This window comes from Mirounga leonina, unplaced genomic scaffold (genome assembly GCF_011800145.1).
Source record: "Mirounga leonina isolate KUSES-001 unplaced genomic scaffold, KU_Mleo_1.0 Mir_170, whole genome shotgun sequence".
NCBI classification, from domain to species: Eukaryota; Metazoa; Chordata; class Mammalia; order Carnivora; family Phocidae; genus Mirounga; species Mirounga leonina.
In genome coordinates this window covers 8,998,125-9,017,562 of record NW_023270433.1, presented here as the reverse complement: position 1 = coordinate 9,017,562, position 19,438 = coordinate 8,998,125, and the positions used below count along the sequence as shown (strand labels likewise).

The following is a 19,438-nucleotide window of genomic DNA, read 5'->3' as shown; positions in this document are numbered from 1 at the left end:
AGATCGGGTCCCGTGTGGGACTCCACACTGGGCATGGAGCCTGCTTGGGATCCTCTCTCTCCTACTCCCTGTGCCCCTCCCCCCTTAAAAATTTCAGGGCACAGGGGCACCTGTGTGGCTCAGTTGGTTGGGCATCTGGCTCTTGATTTTGGCTCAGGTCATGGGCTCAGGGTCATGAGATCCAGCCCTGCATAAGGCTCAGTGCTCAGCACAGAGTCTGCTTGAGGTTCTCCTCTCCCGCATGTGCGTGCACTCTTTCTCTCTCTCAAATAAATAAATAAAATCTTTTAAAAATGGATTCATTAAAATACATTATTAAAATCAATTTCACTTGCTTTCATTTCATTGTAAAAGGTGGCTGCTAGAAAATATAAAATTACATATGTGGCTTCCATTTGTGGCTTCCATTATATTTCTGTTAGCACTACTTCAGACTTTATATTCTGCTGTTACAATATAGCACAATCTGCTTCTTCTCACACTTCCTTCCTGTTATCTGAACCTTTTACTTCCCCTAGTGTTCCTTCCTTGTTCCATTTGTTTCTTTGGGCAGTTTCCATTCGGGGTTTAACTTCTGGAAGTGAGTCTTTTCTGGATATGTACTAAATCCTTGAGGACTTAGACCCCCAATAGAATTCACCCTCCACATCACCCTTTCTGTACTCATAGCATCCCAGCTTTGTCCATGACTCTCAGATCTGCTTGTCCAGAGCCCACTCAGGGTAGGGCATTCTCCCTTGGGGTATGCAAATGTTCTGGAGATTTGGGGGCTCTGTGTCTCTCAATAATCTGATATATATAATCAGTCATATGAAGAGATGATATACAAAGGTGAGCCATTTATGATGTCAAACGCTTCAGTTCACAATGAAAACAGTTATGTATATCTGTGTACCTAGCACCAAGGAGATGCAAGAAGAAACAAAGAAAGGGGCACCTGGGTGGCTCAGTCGTTAAGTGTCTGCCTTTGGCTCAGGTCGTGGTCCCAGGATCCTGGGATCGAGCCCCACATCGGGCTTCCTGCTCGGCGGGAAGCCTGCTTCTCCCTCTCCCACTCCCCCTGCTTGTGTTCCCTCTCTCACTGTCTCTCTCTCTGTCAAATAAATAAATAAAATCTTTTTTAAAAAAAGAAGAAGAAACAAATAGAGACAAACTGGTAGTAAGAGGCTTTAATTTACTTCTCTAAGTTCATGACATATACATAAAAAGCAATAATATAAAACACTTAAAAATATAACTCATGAGATAAGTCTGATATATAATCACACTGACCAACCATTAAAAACAGTGATTGCACATTCCTTTCAAGTGCTCCTGTTGATTCATGAAAACAAACTAGGAATAGTGAGATAACATTCTCTGATCAGAATGCAATAAAACTAAACTTCATAATACCCAAATGCAAATTTTTTTCTGCCTATAAAATTTCAAACTTGCAAACAATTCTTGGGTCTAGAAGAAAATCAAACCTCAAACTTCACAGTGTTCAGAAAATAGCAGTAGTGAAAATCCTGTCTGTTAGATCAATGAGAGGTAAAACAGCACTCAGAGGAATATTGGTAGCTTTTGAATGTGTATATTAGTGATAAAGAATGAACAAAACACATAATGTTTAGCTCAAATTAAAAAATTCAACCTTAAAAAGGAGGAAGAAATCAAAAAGAGAAAAGCAGACACTAATGAATTAGAAAAGAGGGGGAAAAAAAAGCATTGCTAAATCCAGGTCCTAGTCCTTTGGGGAAAAAAACGAATGTATCTGTGGTTTGGTAACTGAGAGAAAGTAAAACTACACAGAATAATCATGACAGTTGGGAAATAAAGACAAATAGTTATAAGCATTGTAAGAGATACTTTGCTCAACTTTATACAAATAAGTTTGGAAACTAGAAGAAATGATACTTTTCTTAGGAAAAAAATAATTGATCAAAATTGACTCCGGAGGAGAAAGAAATAATAAACCCACAAATTACCATAGAAGAAATAGAAAATGCCACTAAAGATTTACCCACCTTCTTTGAAAAATAAACTGTCCCAGGCAGTTTTCCAGGGGAATTCTACCAATTTTTTTAAGGGCCAGATAATTCCAATGCCATTTAAACTGTTCTGGAGCCTGAAATTTTTTTTAAACGTTCAGATTGTTTTTGTGAAGCAACAGACACACACATCCCCATACACATCATATGTGCATACATTTATGAATATTGATACAAAAATCCAAATTAAACTAATAGCAAACAAAATAAAACAGTGCTTCAAAACAAAACTAATGCACTATGACCAAGTGTTTACTACAGCGTATAATAGTTCAATATTTTAAGTTCTAATAGAATTAATTAAATCTATGGAAATCAGTATTTTAAAACCTATTATCTGTTGTGTGATGAAGCAAGAATAGTAAAGTTAACGGTAAGATGTAGGAAGTAGATATATGCTTGTTCAGTGCAACATTCTTTCAGCTTTGGTGTTTGTTTAAAAAATTTCATAATAAAATGTTGGTAAAATATCTATTAATAGAATTTATCATATTAATAGGTCTAAGGAGAAAGATCACAAGATCATCTCCTTAAACACTGAAAAGACATTTGACAGAATTCAATATTCTTAATTATAAAGCACTTAATAAAATAGGAAGAGATAGTTCTTTTTTTTAAAGATTTATTTATTTGACAGAGCACAAGCAGGGGGAGCAGCAGAGGGAGAGGGAGAAGCAGGCTCCCTACTGAGCAAGGAGCCTGATGCGGGGCTCTATCCCAGGACCCTGGGATCATGACCTGAGCCGAAGGCAGACGCTTAACTGACTGAGCCACCCAGGCACCCCAATAGTTATTTCTTTAACATAAAAATAGATTCATCTTGGGGTGCCTGGGTGGCTCAGTCAGTTAAGCGTCTACCTTCGGCTCAGGTCATGATCCCAGAGTCCTGGGGTCCAGCCCTGCATCAGCCTCCCTGCTCGGCGGGAAGCCTGCTTCTCCCTCTCCCACTCACCCTGCTTGTGTTCCCTCTCTCGCTATGCCTCTCTCTGTCAAATAAATAAATAAAATCTTTAAAAAAAAAGATTCATCTCAACCCATAAGCCAGCATTGCTTAATGGGGAAAATAAAAGCATTCCCATTAAAGTTAGGGTAAAACAAAAGTGTCCAATATTATTATATTGTACTATTATTTAGCATTAATTACCAGTGTAATTAAAGATATTAGGGGTATGAAAATAAAGTGAGACATTAAATGATCTTTATTTGCAGATGATAAGATGGGATGATATGATTGTAGACTCAGTTGAAAAACTATTACAAAAATAAGATAGTTCAGTAATATTGTTGGGTACAAAATTAAAAGAAGAATCAAGAGTATTTGTATACCACTCTCTTGATACTTAAAATACTCAGTTTTTTATCATAATGAGAACTGTGTGATATATATGTGAATAAAACTTTGAAATACAGAGGCTCACAAATGATGACTTTAAACATGGAAAGTTATCTCATGTTCTTGGGTAGGAAGACTCAAAGATGACAGTTCTTTTAAAATTAATTTACGGTGTAATGGGATCCCACTAAAATGCCAACAGTATTACTTAATGAAACCAGCTGATTCTAAAGTTCACATAAAAATGAACAAACCAAAATAGGAAACCAATTTTTTAAATGTCAAGAAATTAGGGAGAAATAGGGCACCAGATACTAGAACAGTGTAGCAATGGTACTTGTGTGTATAGACAGATCAATGATACAGATATAAGTTCAGTATTTTCCCAGATATGCACAGTAGCTTAGTATATGATAGAGGTGGCATTTCAGATCAGTGGGGGGAAGATTGATCATTCAGTAGTATGTCTTGAGATAACTGGATAGTCATCTGGGGGGAAAAGTTGGATCCCTAATTTGTACCTTACACGATAATAAATTTCAGGTAGATCAGAGGTTTAAACAGAAAATGAAACCATAAACCATAGGAGAATATTTTTATAATCTGAGCAGAATTGATCTTGGAATGGCAAAGACCTTTCTAGAAGCCATAAAATGATTGATTAATTCAACTACTTTAAAAAATATCTTTAAGGGCGCCTGGGTGGCTCAGTTGGTTAAGCGACTGCCTTCGGCTCAGGTCATGATCCTGGAGTCCCGGGATCGAGTCCCGCATCGGGCTCCCTGCTCAGCGGAGAGTCTGCTTCTCCCTCTGACCCTCCCCCTTCTCATGCTCTCTCTTTCTATCTCATTCTCTCTCTCAAATAAATAAATAATCTTTAAAAAAAAATATCTTTAAGACAAAAACCATCAGAAGCTAAATCCCTAGAAACTACAGATTGGGGGGAATAATTTGCAACTCATCACAAAGAGCCAGGTTCTGTAACATATGAAGCATTCCTAAAAAATGAATAGAAAGACAGCCCCATAGAGGAAAAATGTGCAAAGGCTCTAAAGCGTACATTCTCAATGTGTGTCCTATGGTGCCCAAGAGTGGGCAAAAATTGTTTCTTGGGGAGCAGAGTATCTCAGATATTACAATGGTTTGTGGCCATCCAAAACTCAACTCTAAGGAATAAGTCTTATTCCTTAGTATTTAATTCCTGTTGATAGCAAGAAATGAAATTTAATTTTTAATTGGTTGATTAAATAAATTTATTAATTGTAATAGTCTAAACTATAAGAAAATAATTGTAATAATTAAAGCAAAATTTTCTCCTTTTAGGGTTGGTAATGAAAAAGTGTTGAGAAATACAAATCTAAAAAAAAATGGTTGACAGAAAAGAACATACAGATGGTTGTTGATCATATAAAAATAATACTCCTATAAAAGCTTTATGGAAATATTCAAGGCAGCTATTATTCATAATAGCCAAATGGTGGAAACAGCCCAGTGCCCATCAACTGATGAATGAATAAAGAAAATGGGATAGATCCAGGCAGTGGAATGTTATTTGGCCATAAGTAAGGAATGCAGTGCTGATACCTGCTACTACTTGGATGAACTTGGACAACACCGTGATAAGTGAAAGAAGCCAGTCACAATAGAGCACATATTGTGTGATTTTATTTATATGAAATGTCTAGAAAAGGCAAATCTGTAGAGAAAGTGGTTGGTTGCTTAGGGCTGGGGGTAATGGGGTATTTGGAAGAGTGATTGCCAAGGGTACAGTGTTTCTTTTGGGGTGATGAAATGTTCTAAAATTGATTGTGGTGGTGGTCACACCACTCTGAATATACTAAAAAGGCACTGAATTGTACACTTTATGGGTGAATTGTTTGATATGTGAATTACATCCAATAAAGCGGTTACCCCCCCCCCAAAAAAAATAACCAGTAGTAGTGGTTCTTGGTCTTTTTTTTTTGGAATGGACTACTTTAGTATCTCTCAAAAGTTGTGAACACTCTCTCCAGAAAGATTCATACATGCAGAAAAGTTCGCATTTAATTTCAGTGATTTAAGGACCCCCAGACTCCCTAGGAGTCCATGTGGCTTAGCCTAAGAACCTCTGCAAAATATTTAGTGACATGGAAATATTTTCATTAATTGCCTTTAAGTAGAAAACACAGCTTTATAAAAATAGAATGATTAGAATGAGTTCATTTCTGTGGTATGTATCAACTCTTCTCATTCTGGAACATTTCTCGCTTATTCTTGTACATTTCTTATTTATTCAGGTGCCTTTTATGTCAAGTTGTATGGTTCTCTTCATATATCTGCACTTCTTCTTTTACTGTTTAATAATTTGTGTTGCTCTCTTGAATTATATTTTTATTCTAATATTACTTTGAATTTTTATTGCTGCCACATTTATTTTATAAATGGCTGCCTTACCAAATGCTGTTCGTTTTTTGACTTTTTACCCTTCCAACTTATTTAATTTTCAAAATGGAAATATCATTGTTTTCTGAATATAAAAGTCATACATGTTCATCATTTTAAAATTCGAACAATTTAAGACATTGGAAAGTGAAAGTACCTCGATAATTCTGCCCCTAGAGATAGCCACTGTTTCTTATTAGTTGTAAGTATTTTTCAGTTAATTAGCTGGGGCTTCCCATACAGAAAAATCGTATCATCTTTAATTAATGTGTGACAAGGATAATGTTTGGAGGATATTAAGCCAATGCATTTTCTTTAAAAAAGAATCTTAATTATGAAATATCTTCAACAGAAAGGTACAGAAAATGATATAACATATTCATTTTACCATTGTCAGAGTTCTGGAGTTCTCCCACCCATCCCTTCCTTCCCCTCCCCTCCCCCCAGGGATACCACCCATCCCTATATGTTTACAACATAAGCATATATCCACAAACAATACACAGAATTATTCTGTGTGTTCTACAGTGTACATGAATCGTAGCATACCATCTATAACTTTCTAAAGATTTTGAGATTTACTCAGGTTGATACACATAGATCTAGTTTTCATTTTATCTGCTTGCTAATTCCATTGTATGTATTTTGCCATTTCCCTTCTAAGGTCCAGTTGTTTCCATTTTTAAACAATAACATAGTACATGATAAACATTTGTATCCATGTCTTCTTAGGTGGTGGGGGGAGGGTAGATTTATCTAGGGTAGATATGTGGATGCGGAATTGCTACATCACAAGGTCTGTACCCCTTCCACTGGTCTGGGTCCAGTATTATCAAAGTATCTCCAGTGTTATCATACTAGTGTACATTCCCACCAGCACCATGTTCTGGAAGAGGCTTGTTTCCTTGCATCCTCCCCATCGTTAGGTACCATCTGATTTTTTAAGCGTATCTTGTTGTCACTTAGTTGCATTTTCTTGATTACCTGTGAGGTTGCAGAGCTTTTCACATATTTCTTAACTATCGAGATTTTCTCTTCAGAGGCCCTGTTCATCGCCTTTGTCCATTTCCCCCTCATCTGATTTGTAAAAGTTCATTATATGTTGTGGACACTAATACTTTGTTGCAGATTGTTTCTCCCAGACTATGCTCTGTTTTCACTTTGTTTATAGTATCATTTATTGTATGCAAATACTTTATTTTTATGTACTCAAGTTTATTAATGTTTGCCTTTATGGTTTAGCACTTTTTCTGTCTTGCTTAGGAAATCCTTCCCACTCCAGTGTCATAAACACATGTTCCTATATTTATGTCTAAGTTTCAAGATTTTTGCAATTTATAATTAGTCTTTAGTCCACCTGGAATTAATTTTTTATCTGATGTATAATTTTTATAGGAATTATTAGGAATTTTATTTTGTCTTTTCCTCGTATGTCTTTTCCTCATTCCAGCATTATTTTTCTCCTTTTTAACATTTTACTTAAAAAATTTTCAAACATATACAGAAATACAGGAAATAGGATAATAAACCTCATGTATTCATCATCCATGAATGCTCATTTCATGGTCAATCTTGTTTCGTCCATAGCGCCAATCATTCCCTCCCCTGAATTATTTTAAAGCAAAGTCAGACATCATAAAATTTCATATTTAAGTATTTGAGCATGAAATCTTTAAAAGATCAGATCTCTTTTGAACACAATAACATGTCTAAAAAACATTAATTCCTTTATACCAATAAACAGATTTCTACAAATCGTATCATAATTTTCTTTTTCACAGTCGGTTTGAATCAGCATCCAAATAAATTCCATGTATTGCTGTTGACTGAATTTTCTTAAGTCTATTTTAGTATATGGATACCTCCTTCCTCTTTTTTTCCCCCTTGAAATTTATTTATTAAAGAAACTAGACTGTTGGTTCTGTACAGATTCCCACATTCTAATTTTTCCTGACTGTATATTTGTGGTGGTACCATTCAACATGTTCCTCTGTCCTGGTGTTTCCTATAAACAGTTAGTTTAGAGACCTGATGACATTCAGGTATGACATTTGGCAAGAATACTTCATCCAAGATTTTGTGTATTTCCATCAGCAGGTGTATTAATGTCCAACATCACATATTTGGGATATTAACAACTATTGTTGTGCCTAGATCCATGACTTCGTTAAGGCTTGGAAAATGGCAATATTCTAATTCCATCATTCCATTATTCTTTATTATAGCATCATTTATTGAACAGTCCATTCTTTTGTCATTCATTTGTGCTAGTCCTGTGTACATGCGGCTCGGTTTCCAGGCTCTCTCCGCTGTTCTCTTGACCTAGTTGTTTGTCCTGGCACTAACGCCACGTTATTTGAACTACTCTAGCTTCATAGTAAGTCTCCGTATCTGGCAGAAGAATATATCGGAGAATACATTAGCTTACACACACACTGGAAAAAAAAGCTCTTCTTGACCCTTTATGATTCCATACGTATTTTGGGATCTGCTTATCAAGTTCCATGGAGGACTCTCTTGATGTTTTGGAATGGCAAATCTATACTTCAGTTTAGAGAGAATTGCCATCTTTGTGCTATTGAGTCTTTGCATCCCCTAACATGAGTTAGTTATCCATTCATTTAGACCTTTTATATCCTTCAGTGAAGTTTATAATTTTCTCTTCAAAGTTCTTACAGGTCTTATGGATGTTGTCATTGCAAATGGTGTCTTCTTTTTGAATTATATTTTTTTTTAACTGTTCCTAGTGTATAGGAATGCAGTCCATTTTTATATATGGGATTTGTATTTAGCAGGCTTGAGGAACTCTATTGTTCTGATAGTGTGTTGGTAGAGTTTCCTGGAATTTTTTCAGATGTAGGCAATGATTTTTAAATCTGGGAATAATGATAATTCTGTCATTTCTAATCCATTTATCTTTTTTCTTTTGTCTCCTCAGTTGTATTTGTCTAATATTGAATACAAGTGGTGATAGCGATCTTTTTTTGCTTCTTTCTGAATTTCACAGAGATGCTTTTTGCAATTCAGCACTAACTATCATGTATGTTGGGACTTTTCTTTTTTTTGGCCTTATTTTTTTTGAGCTTTATTGAGATATGATTGACATATAATATTGTGCACGTTTAAGGTGTACCATGTGATGATTTGCTACATGTATATATTACAAAATGATTACCATTATAAGGTTAGTTAAGTACATGCTCACCTCACATAATTACTATTTTTGTTATGGTGATGGTGGTGTTTGTTGTGAGAACATTTAAGATTTACTCTCTTAGCAACTTACATATGTACAATACCGAATTATATAGTCACCATGCTGTACATGTCCCAGAACTTAACTCATCTTATAGCTGGAAGTTTATGCCCTTTGGCCAGTACATACCCATTAGGAGACCAGGTAAGCCCCTTTCTGTTTCCTAGGTAACTTTTCATAAATAAGCATTCAATTTTATCACATCAAATGATAATATGTTTTTGTTTGTTTTTAAATATTACTGGGCTATGGAGCTTCTGTTTGGCTCGGTTGGTGGAGCATGCAACTCTTGATTGTGGGTTTGAGCCCCACATTGGGTGTAGAGATTACTTAAAAAAATAAATAAAGATTAAAATATGTATATATATATATTACTGGGATAATTACATTAATATTTTTAAATGCTAAATTATCTGTGCATGTCTCAAATAATCTCTACTTGATATAAATGTCTCGCTCCATTTTTCACTCATTGCTCAGTTTGTTTAATATTTTATTTACATTTTTCCATCTATGTTCACAAGTAAGATTGTCTTATAACATGCAGTCCTTGTAGCTTCCTTGTCTGTTTTGGTATTAAGGTTGTCCCTGCTTCGTGAAATGTGTTAAGGAGCTTTCCCTTTTTCTCTCCATTCACTAAAACAAATGGTAAAGAATAAAGATTTCTATTCTTGAAGTTTTGATAACTTACCTATAAAATCATCAGTGCTGGATAATTTTGTTCTGTTTTGTTTCTGTGGGTGGATACTAAAATATGGATACCAATTTATTAGTGATTAAAAATCTACGCAGGTTGCTTCTTTCTTCTTGGATCACTTATAAATAACACTTATCCATGAAATTGTTCAAATTTTTAATTTATTATTATAAACTTCTTTGCAGTATCCTCCTGTGATTTATTATATCCAAAGTTTTGTCCCCCTGCTTTTCAGTCTTAATATTGTTTATTTGTGCCTTCTCTCTTTTTTCTTGATAAATCATGGTAGAAGTTCATATATTTTATTAGTCTTTGCAAAGAACTGATTTAGGGACTTAAAAAATCTTCTCTACTGTTAATTTTTAAAAAATATTTATTTATTTGAGAAAGAAAGAGAGAGAGAGCACTCAGAGGGAGAGGGAGAGGGAGAAGCAGACTCCCCGCAGAGCAGGAGCCTGATGTGGGGCTCAATCCCAGGACCCCAGGATCATGACCTGAGCCAAAGGTGGACACTTAACCGACTGAGCCACCCAGGCACCCCTCCTCTGTATGGTTAATTTAATTGGTACATAATTGATTTCTGTTTTCTTCTCGTTTTTATCATTGTCCTTTGAGTTTACTTACTCTTTTGCTAACTACTGGAATTGGATGCTTAACTCAGTGATTTTCCATCTTTTTAAAGCACTTTGTTCTTTCAGTATTGTCTCCCATGTTTTTTAAAATATTGTACTTTTATTTTTGTTAAATTTCCTAATTGGGGTGTGTTAGCCATCTATTTGTAATTTATTTCTAGTTTTATTTGTTGTCAGAGTATATGGTCTGCATGTCTTGGAGTTTTCAAAGACTAGTCTGGTCTAGTTCCTGGTTATTTTTATAACTGTTCCATAAATGCTTCAAAAGATTGATACATCTCTAAATTTTAAGTACAGGATGCTAAACAGATTTACAAGTTCAAGCTTGTTAACTGTATGGTTCAAGTCTTCTTTATCTTTACTAATTTTGTTTTTCATCTGCTCGACATGTATATGAGAGAGAGTTCATTAAAAATCTCCCTCTGTGATTGTGGATGTGTCTGCTTTTCCTTATAATTCCAGTCATGTTTGGCTGTATACATTTTGAGGTTGTTAGGTGCATACAAGTTTAAGATTCTTAAATCTCTCTCTCTCTCTCTCTTTTTTTTTTTTTTTTTTTTAGCGGGGTTGTGGAGAGAGGGAGAAAGAGAGAATCTTAAGCAGCCTCCGTGCCCCGCTTAGAGCCCAATGTGTGACTCGATGTCACGACCCTGAGATCATGACCCGAGCCAAAGTCAAGAGTTGGAGGCTTAACTGACTGAGCCACGCAGGTGCCCCAAGATTCTTACATTTTTTGCCCTTAATTGTTTTCTATCATTATGTAACATCGCTGTTTATCTCTATCTGCTTTTCCCTCAAAATCTGTTTTGCCAGATGTTAATATAGCTACACCACCTTTTAAGTTATTTTTTAAATTAAATTTCTCTGATAAAATATTTTCTTTTCTTTTATTTTCAGTCTTTCTGAGACATCATCTTACACTGCTATAGCTGTTCGCTTTTTCTCCCCCAATCTAAGCATCTTTGTCTTTTAATTGGCAGAGTTGGTCCACTTATATTTATTTTAAATACTAACATATATTTATACCATCTAATTTTGTGCTGTTTCCTATGCTTTCTCTTTATTTATTCTTCCCCTGCCCCTCTGTTCTGCCTTGTATTTGATGGATCAGATTTCTTTATTCCCTCCCTTCCTTTGTTCTCCTCCAGTGGCTTGGAAGTTTTAGCATCTATTTCTCTGCTTTCAGATGATAAGCTTAAATTTTTATAATGCATGCTTGAATTACCAAAGTCAGAAGTTAATCGGTATTCATACCCTCCTCCTAACCTGTTTAGGGATCTGATGACCACTCCCTCCCACACTGTGCATGTTATTTTGTCTAGAAAAATAATTCCACATTGTTTTAAGACATCTCCAAATTCATTCTCTATTTAATATCTGGTCTCCTCACCTCAGGGCTAGTGAACGTCAGTTTGTACACCTACAGCTCTGGTTTTTGAAAATATCCCTCTTTATTTCTCACATCTGGGCATTTTCATGTATGTGTATTTATGTGTGTGCGTGCATGTGTGTGTGTGCGTATGAGAGAGAAAGAGAGAATGAATAGGTCTGTATTTTGAAAATTTTGTGGAGTATTTTATATAGGATTTTTAGGAAGATTCTAGATGAGAGCAGAAAGGGGCACCACATTATTTCAGTTTGCCTTATTGAGTGACACTCCAGATTTTTTGGCATTTATGTACATGCACTTAGAGAAAATACAGTTTGTTTTGCTATGGATTTTCTTTTTAACTTATAGAGTCCTATTGTATATGCTATTCTATACCTTTTTTTTTCTATCAGTAATAAGCATCTTTCCTGTCAATATCTATGCATCAAACTGATTTTCACTATTGCAGTTTATTGCATAGTATGGGTTTAATACAGTTTATTCAACCACATTTTGCTTGGACACTTAAGATTATTTCCAGATTTTGCTGTTAAAAGGAATGTTGCAGTTAAAATTATGTACAAGCTGCCTTAGGAATGAGTGCATGCCAGTGTTTCTGTAAGATAGAAGCAAAGATGTGGTATTGTCATGATATAGAATATGCATTTTTTTCATTTTGATCCTGCCCAAATGCCCTTCAAAGTGGGAATGCCATTCTATGTACATTTTCATAGACATTTTATATTCCTCTCATAATGTATGAATCTGTTACCCCCATCCTGTCAACCCTTGTTATACTAGAACTTGGAAAAAGTTTGCTGAGCTAGTGGTTGAAAATTATCCCTTTATTTTACTTTGCATTTAGTCCCCTGATTACTAGTAAAATGAAACAACTTTTACAATATGATTACTGACCATTTGCATTTCCTTTTCTGTGAATGTGAATTTCCTCTTCTATGCCTGTTCATATTCTTTGTCCATTTCCTATTCTAGTTTGTCTTTGTCTTTTTTTTTTTTTTTTTTTAAGATTTTATGTATTTATTTGACAGAGAGAGACACAGCAAGAGAGGGAACACAAGCAGGGGGAGTGGGAGAGGGAGAAGCAGGCTTCCCACAGAGCAGGGAACCCGACGCAGGGCTTGATCCCAGGACCCTGGGATCATGACCTGAGCCACCCAGGCGCCCCTAGTTTGTCTTTTTCTTAATGATTTGTAAGAATTATGGCTTATAGAGTGGTCAACTTTACTAAACTTTGCATTTATGGCTTTTGGTTTTTGTGCTTTATTTAAGAAGCTTCCCATACCCCAGATTGATCGTACAATCTCCTGTATTTCTCCTAACACAATTGTTTTGTGTTTTGCTTTAGGACTTTAATCCATTGGAACTTTTTCCTTATGGATAGTGTGAGGTAAGGATCTACTTTTATTGCTTCATACGGGAGGCATTTGTCAAGTGGTATATAACTTCCTCACACATTTGCTATTGCATCTCATTTAGATTAATGAATCAAGGGACAGGATATTATCTGAACTCTACTCAATTTTATTACCTATTGATTTGTCTTCTCCTATACCATTGTCACACCATTTTAATTTACAAAGTTACGAATCTTACAGATAAAAACATAGATTATCTTTAATGTTTAATTGGTCAGTTTGTGTACATTTGCTCTTCCATATTAATTTTAGAATCAGCCTGTAAAATTCCATGAAAAGTACTCTTGAGTTGCAGTTGATATTATATTGACTTTAAAGATTCTTCGAGAGAGTTTCTTTCATATTCCAAATGCTTTGAGCTTTTTATTTGCTCAAACTTTCTTCATGGACTTCCTATTTTATTGCATTTAGGTGATAAAATACAACCTTAACTATAATAAATATTTATTGACCACTGACATTATGGCAGACTCTATGCTAGGCACTGAGAATCAGTGGTGACAAGACAGTCATGTTCTCTGCCCTCATGTGGCTTAAACTTCCTTAGCATTTCCTTTGTGGGCTAGAAAAACGTTTCATTTTTTAAAAATACCATGTGGAAGGTTTAAGGTTATGTATTCTCTGTATGTAGATTATAGATTTTGAAATATATCTAGTAAATAACCTTATTAATGAAATTATTCATATCGTCCATATTTTTATTTCTTTTTGCCTACTTGATTTGACAAAGTGAGGCAATAATATTAAGGTATCCTATTAAGATTGTGATTTTGCCAAATTCATCTTGGTATTTCTAATAGCTTTTGCTTTGTATATTGCTTTTTAAAAAGTGCTACCGGGTGCCTGGGTGGCTCAGATGGTTAGGCGTCTGCCTTCGGCTCGGGTCATGATCCTGGAGTCCCGGGATCGAGTCCCGCATCGGGCTCCCTGCTCGGCGGGGAGTCTGCTCCCTCTGACCCTCCCCCCTCTCATGTGCTCTATGTCTCTCTCATTCTCTCTGTCTCAAATAAATAAATAAAATCTTTAAAAAAAAAAAGTGCTACCATTTATTAGATTTTTTAATAAAGAAAATGTTAAAGAATGTCCCGTAATCTTACCATCCACATAATCCTTACCAATTCCCCAAACACACACACACACACACACACACACACGAGTTAGGAAATTCAGATTGTTCAGAAAACAAAAATTCAAGTTTCCTGCTTCACTTACCCGTCCTGCCAAAGGCAGCCACTGTTGACAACTTGGCAAATTTTGCCTGAGATCACCTTCTTTCCCTCCAGCATTGTTCCGCAGAGCCTGTTTCTGGAATGCCAGTGGTTCATGAACAGAACTCTCTCTAATGATACAGAATGATACAGCCTCCATGTGTCTCGGAGTAGGTGTTTTGGGGCTGCACCCAGCTCCCACTGCTAGTGCCTTTTGCTTTGGAACCGCTTAGGCCTTCTAGAGCGGTGCTTCTCAGACATTTATGTGCACACAGATCCCTGGAGATACTGATCAAAAGCAGATTCTGATTCAGTGGGTCTAGGATAAGACCTGAGATTCTGCATTTCTAACAAGCTCTCAGGTAATAACCTGGGCTGCTGATTCATCAGCCACACTTTGAATAGCAAGGTCCTGTCCTTAAACTTGTCTGCCCTTTGGCATCCCCTGGGGAGTTTTATAAACTCTGAATGCCTGGGTACCACCCCCAGAAATTCTGATTTAATTGATATGGGTGGTAGCCTACACCGGGCAGATTAAAAGCTCTCCAGGTAATTCCAGTGTGCAGCAAAGTGTGAGAACCACTGTTCTAAAGAAGCTCGCGTCCTCATCCCGACACTTCGCTTTTGCTGCAAAACCGCTCCCAGCAGATGCCCGTGCTGAAGCTTCGATCGAAGCTCCTGTAACCTGTTTCCCTGGGGTCCTGGTGAGGACCAAGGTCCCCCCACCTTGTGCTCAAAGGGTGCAGACTTGCTTTGCTCCATGCCTCAAGGAGACCTTTCCTTGCAGTTTCATGTCCTCCTGTGTTTCACCTTTCGGGAAGGCACTGTTTTTGTCTTAGGAGGTCCCCCAGAGTGAGAGGGAATGAAATCAGAAGGTCTGGCCATTCAGAAAGCATCCACTGAGCAAACAAATCTTGCCCAGGCCTCACTTCCTAAATAGGATAATCCTGCCCCGGAGATCTACCTAGGCCTGCCTCCATCTCTCATTGTCCTGTCCAGCCCCCATTTCATCTGTCATACCTTTGCAGTGCCTTTCCTTAGAAAACACAGTTCTCAACGTGGAGTCCCTGGGCAGCAGCCTGAGCATCACCTGGGAATTGGTTAGAAAGTCAAAATTCTCCAGCACCTCCCCAGTGCTACTGATCAGAAACTTGGGGTATGGAGCCCAGAAATCAGTGTTTTTATCAAGCCCTCCAGGCGATTCTTATGCCTACTCAAGTTTGAGAACCCTTGCCCAAAATGCTGACTGATTTATTTGATCTGGGGTGGTGCTCAAGCATCACTGTGTTCAAAAGATTCCCCAGGTGATTCTCATGTGCAGCCGGGGCTACGAACCACTGCCTTAGAAAGCCCTAATTCCTTAGATTTATCAGGCCATTCTCTGAGAGGCCAAGTCATAACTTGGTCTCCAGCTACAACGGTTCCATCACCTTGAAACTCACTTTGTAATGCTTCTAGTATTTTGTGCTGATCTTCTTCCTCTTTCCTCTCAAATTTGTCCAGATTTTCTGTAACTCCTTGGTTTAGATGCTCTGGGGTCTTAAGTTGAGAGTTCCCAGTGGCTCCAATGATATGATACATTGTGTGCGTGTGTGTGTGAGCGTGTGCATGTATGTGCACATGCATGTGTGTGCATATATGTGTGTGTGTGAAAGAGGCCATTCCCCACTGGCTCTCTGGATATGGTTCCCCTGGGGAGAATCGTTCCAGTCTTTGGCATGTTTCCTCATGCACCATTTCTGGCGTAGTAACAGCTAAGATGTGGCCCCTTCTCTAATGCTTGGTCTACTTTTCCCTTTCATATCAGTCTCTTCTGCCTTCAAGATCCCATTTGACATTTCATAGCCGTCCAGTCTGCTACAAAGTTCTCAGTGTGTCTCTTCCTCTATTCAGTGGGGCTATTTTTTTTTTAAAGATTTTACTGATTTATTCATGAGAGACAAAGAGAGAGAGAGGCAGAGGCAGAGGCAGAGGGAGAAGCAGGCTCCCCGCGGAGCAGGGAGCCTGATGCGGGACTTGATCCCAGGACCCTGGGTTCATGACCTGAGCCAAAGGCAGATGCTTAACCGCCTGAGCCACCTAGGTGTCCGGGGCTATTTTTAATTGTTTTCTTTTTTCCACTGCTCCTGCTCTGGTGGTCTGAAGTATACTTTTTTCTGTATACCTTAACTTTCTGGACAACTTAAATCTTAGAGACAGAATCCTCCAAGGACAGGATTTCTTAACCTCTCTGTAGTTTTTGGGTTTACAATCATTTTATTGAGTTATTTCTCTATAAACCTAAGAAGACAGCACATCTCTTTGTTACAGATTCCCTTTTCCTTTTCATTTGTACATTAATAAAATATGCTGTTCTCCTGAGAGTGAAGTCTCAATTTGGATCTCTAAAATCCAAGGGTATGATTATTCCAGAGCCAACTTTAGACCACATGGTGGGGAGTGTGACCCATAAGAGCCTATGGGCAAGCCACATAAATGCACAGCTTCCCTTGGCCCTGAATGTACCATAAGAGAATGGAATTTTGGCTGCCTACCACGCTGTTTACCCAACTCTCATACTACGAGTATAAAGGTGGAGGCTCACGTGTGTACATTGTGTAGCATTCATGAACTTGAGCACAGTATAAATGTTACGAAAACAACAGTAATGTCTTAATGTCTAAAAGGTTAACATTGTAGGTGCATAACGCCTCCCAAGATGTGCATGTCTTAGTCTCCAGAGCTGTGACTGTGTCACCTTACATGGTAAAAGGGATATGCTGATGTATTAAGTAAAGGATCTTGAAATGGGAAGATCAGACTAGATTATCCCAGTGAGGTCTAAATATAATCCCAAGATTCCCTGTAAGAAGGAGGCAGGAAGTTCAGGGTGAAAAAAAGTTGATGTAATAACAAGCAGAGAGAGAGAGAGGTTGGAAGATGCTAGGCTGCTGGCTTTGAAGATGGAGGAGGGGCTCATGAGCCAGGGAGTGCAGAGGGCTTCTAGAAGCTGGAAAAGGCAAGGAAACAGATTCTTCCTGGAGCCTCCAGAGGTAGTTCACCTCTCCCCAAACCTCGATTTTGACCCAGTGAAACCCATTTTGGACTTGTGACCTCCAGGACTGTAAGAGAGTAGATTCGTGTTGTCTTAAGCCACTAAGTTTGTATTAGTTTATTAGAACAGCATTAAGAAACTAATACAGTGCATGGATAAAGTGCTTTCTTTTCCCTCTAATTAAAACATCCCCTCTGCTTTTCCTGTCCGCTGAGGCCCCACAGCTGCTGACATCTGCTGAGAGCCACCTGCATGGCCCACGCCAAAGTGTGCACTGTGTATTCCGGGTTGAGCTATAGCAGCCCTTCCCCTGAGGCCTGGATGGACCCGCACAACCCACTTTTGCTGAGGCCCATGCCTATATAAAAGCAGCAACTCGCCAGTGGAAACAACCTGATGGCAAACCTCACCAACACCCTCAGCCCTCAAATATTAATTTGCTCCCCAAATTCCACTCCTAGCCCAATAGGTGTAAGCCCGGTGCATCATATAGTAACCCTCCCCTGAATGAGCAGGCCTCCCCACTGCCCCCAGTGGAGCCTTCTTCTCCGTGAGGATCAAGTCTGTACCTGCACATTTAAGGCTTGGAGGAGATGTCCAGAATGGGGGCTTCCCATGGACAGCTGGCTCTGAGAACAGGGCAGGGAAGGGGCCGAGCTACACCCTCTTCCTCACCCCGAACTCACTTCTGGAGCAAACTTCTGTCTGCAGGGAGAAGTGAGTGGATGGGCCAAGGGTGGGGTTGTTACACCGGTGGAGCCCCATCTTTGTGGAAACACCAGCAGTGGGGTGATGGGTTTCTCTTGGCACATTTCTTGTAGCTCTGTGCTGTCCATGTCACTGGGTGTCCACACCAGCCCTGTGGGAGTGGAGTCTCATCACATTTTCATCCAGTAAAGCGGGACTCAGAGGAGTGAGGCAGTTTTCCCACAAGTAGTAAGTGGTAAAGATGGGATTCAAACCCACATTGTCTGACTACAGCCCCCCCCCCCTTTTTTTTTTAAGGCAAAAGCAAAACCTACCTCATTTAGAACAGGTAAGGTAAGCCTGAGCAGGAACACCTCAAGTGGATAGGTTGTTTGAGGGATCTTTCCAGTTTTCCTACTCAAATAGCAGCATAAGGTTTCTAACAAAAAACAGGGGTTTCTGCTACATCCTCAGTTTCCCTTTCCATGGGACAGCAACTTTCAGCTTTTAATGATCTCTTCTGCTATTTTCCTTTGTATTTCAAGGCAATGGTTTATGCGGCTAGTTCCACATTTTTTAAGAAAAATCTATTGACTTTCTAGGGAGAATCAGATGAAGATTTAGTTCTTTTACATCACATCATACACTTCCCTTCTTCTCATCCTTCCAACATGATAACATCACAGCTTTTGTTAATTGAATACTCAATATTTATATAGTTAGGGCTATGCAAAGATTGGTAACAGCTGAGCCCTGTAGTGTACTATTAATACATTCTTTTCCTGTACAACTTTTGTTTTTCCCAGAGTTAATAATTCATTTGTTTTTTTTATATTTGCCTGGTTTTCTGATTCTTGACCACCTCTGCCTCAGACTTGCCAATGAACTAAAATACCCCTCCCCATATTATGGTCAAACTCATCACGTAATTTATCATATTTTTTTTTCTCTACTGGACACAGTTTTCCTGTGGCCTTGCATATTCCTGTGATGCTCCAGGGTGATTTTTCTCAAGGCCTCCCTGGCATACGACTGTCATCTTAGCACATTTCCTTCCCGTCATTCCAGGTTTTCCCTTTGCCTTTCTGTTGGATCTCATTTACCATATTCCATGCTTTTCTCTTTCTTGGTTTTCTCCCTCACTTAACTGTAGCATATCTTCTTAGCATCCTGAAAAGGAATTCAAAGGTGCTGATATATATTTTTAAATCTTGCATGTCTAAAAATGTATTTATTCTTCTTTCACAGTTAATTGATAACTAAGTGAGACTCAGAATTCTTGGCTGGAAATTATTTCCCCTTATCATTTTAAGTCTTTGCTGCGCATCTTCT

The 19,438-nt window shown here is 38.0% G+C and overlaps 1 protein-coding gene across 2 annotated transcripts in view; it reads left to right on the top strand.

Moving 5' to 3' along the window:
- The window catches only part of MVB12B (multivesicular body subunit 12B), a 269,437-nt gene that overhangs the window by 11,772 nt on the left and 238,227 nt on the right, over positions 1-19,438 (top strand). The window contains exon 2 of one of the 2 annotated variants that reach the window (XM_035015798.1): positions 13,108-13,149. The gene's annotated coding sequence lies outside the window, so the exon portion shown is untranslated. Of the gene's footprint in view, positions 1-12,904; positions 13,150-19,438 lie in introns of those variants that run through there. The other variant, XM_035015796.1, reaches the window with a different exon arrangement.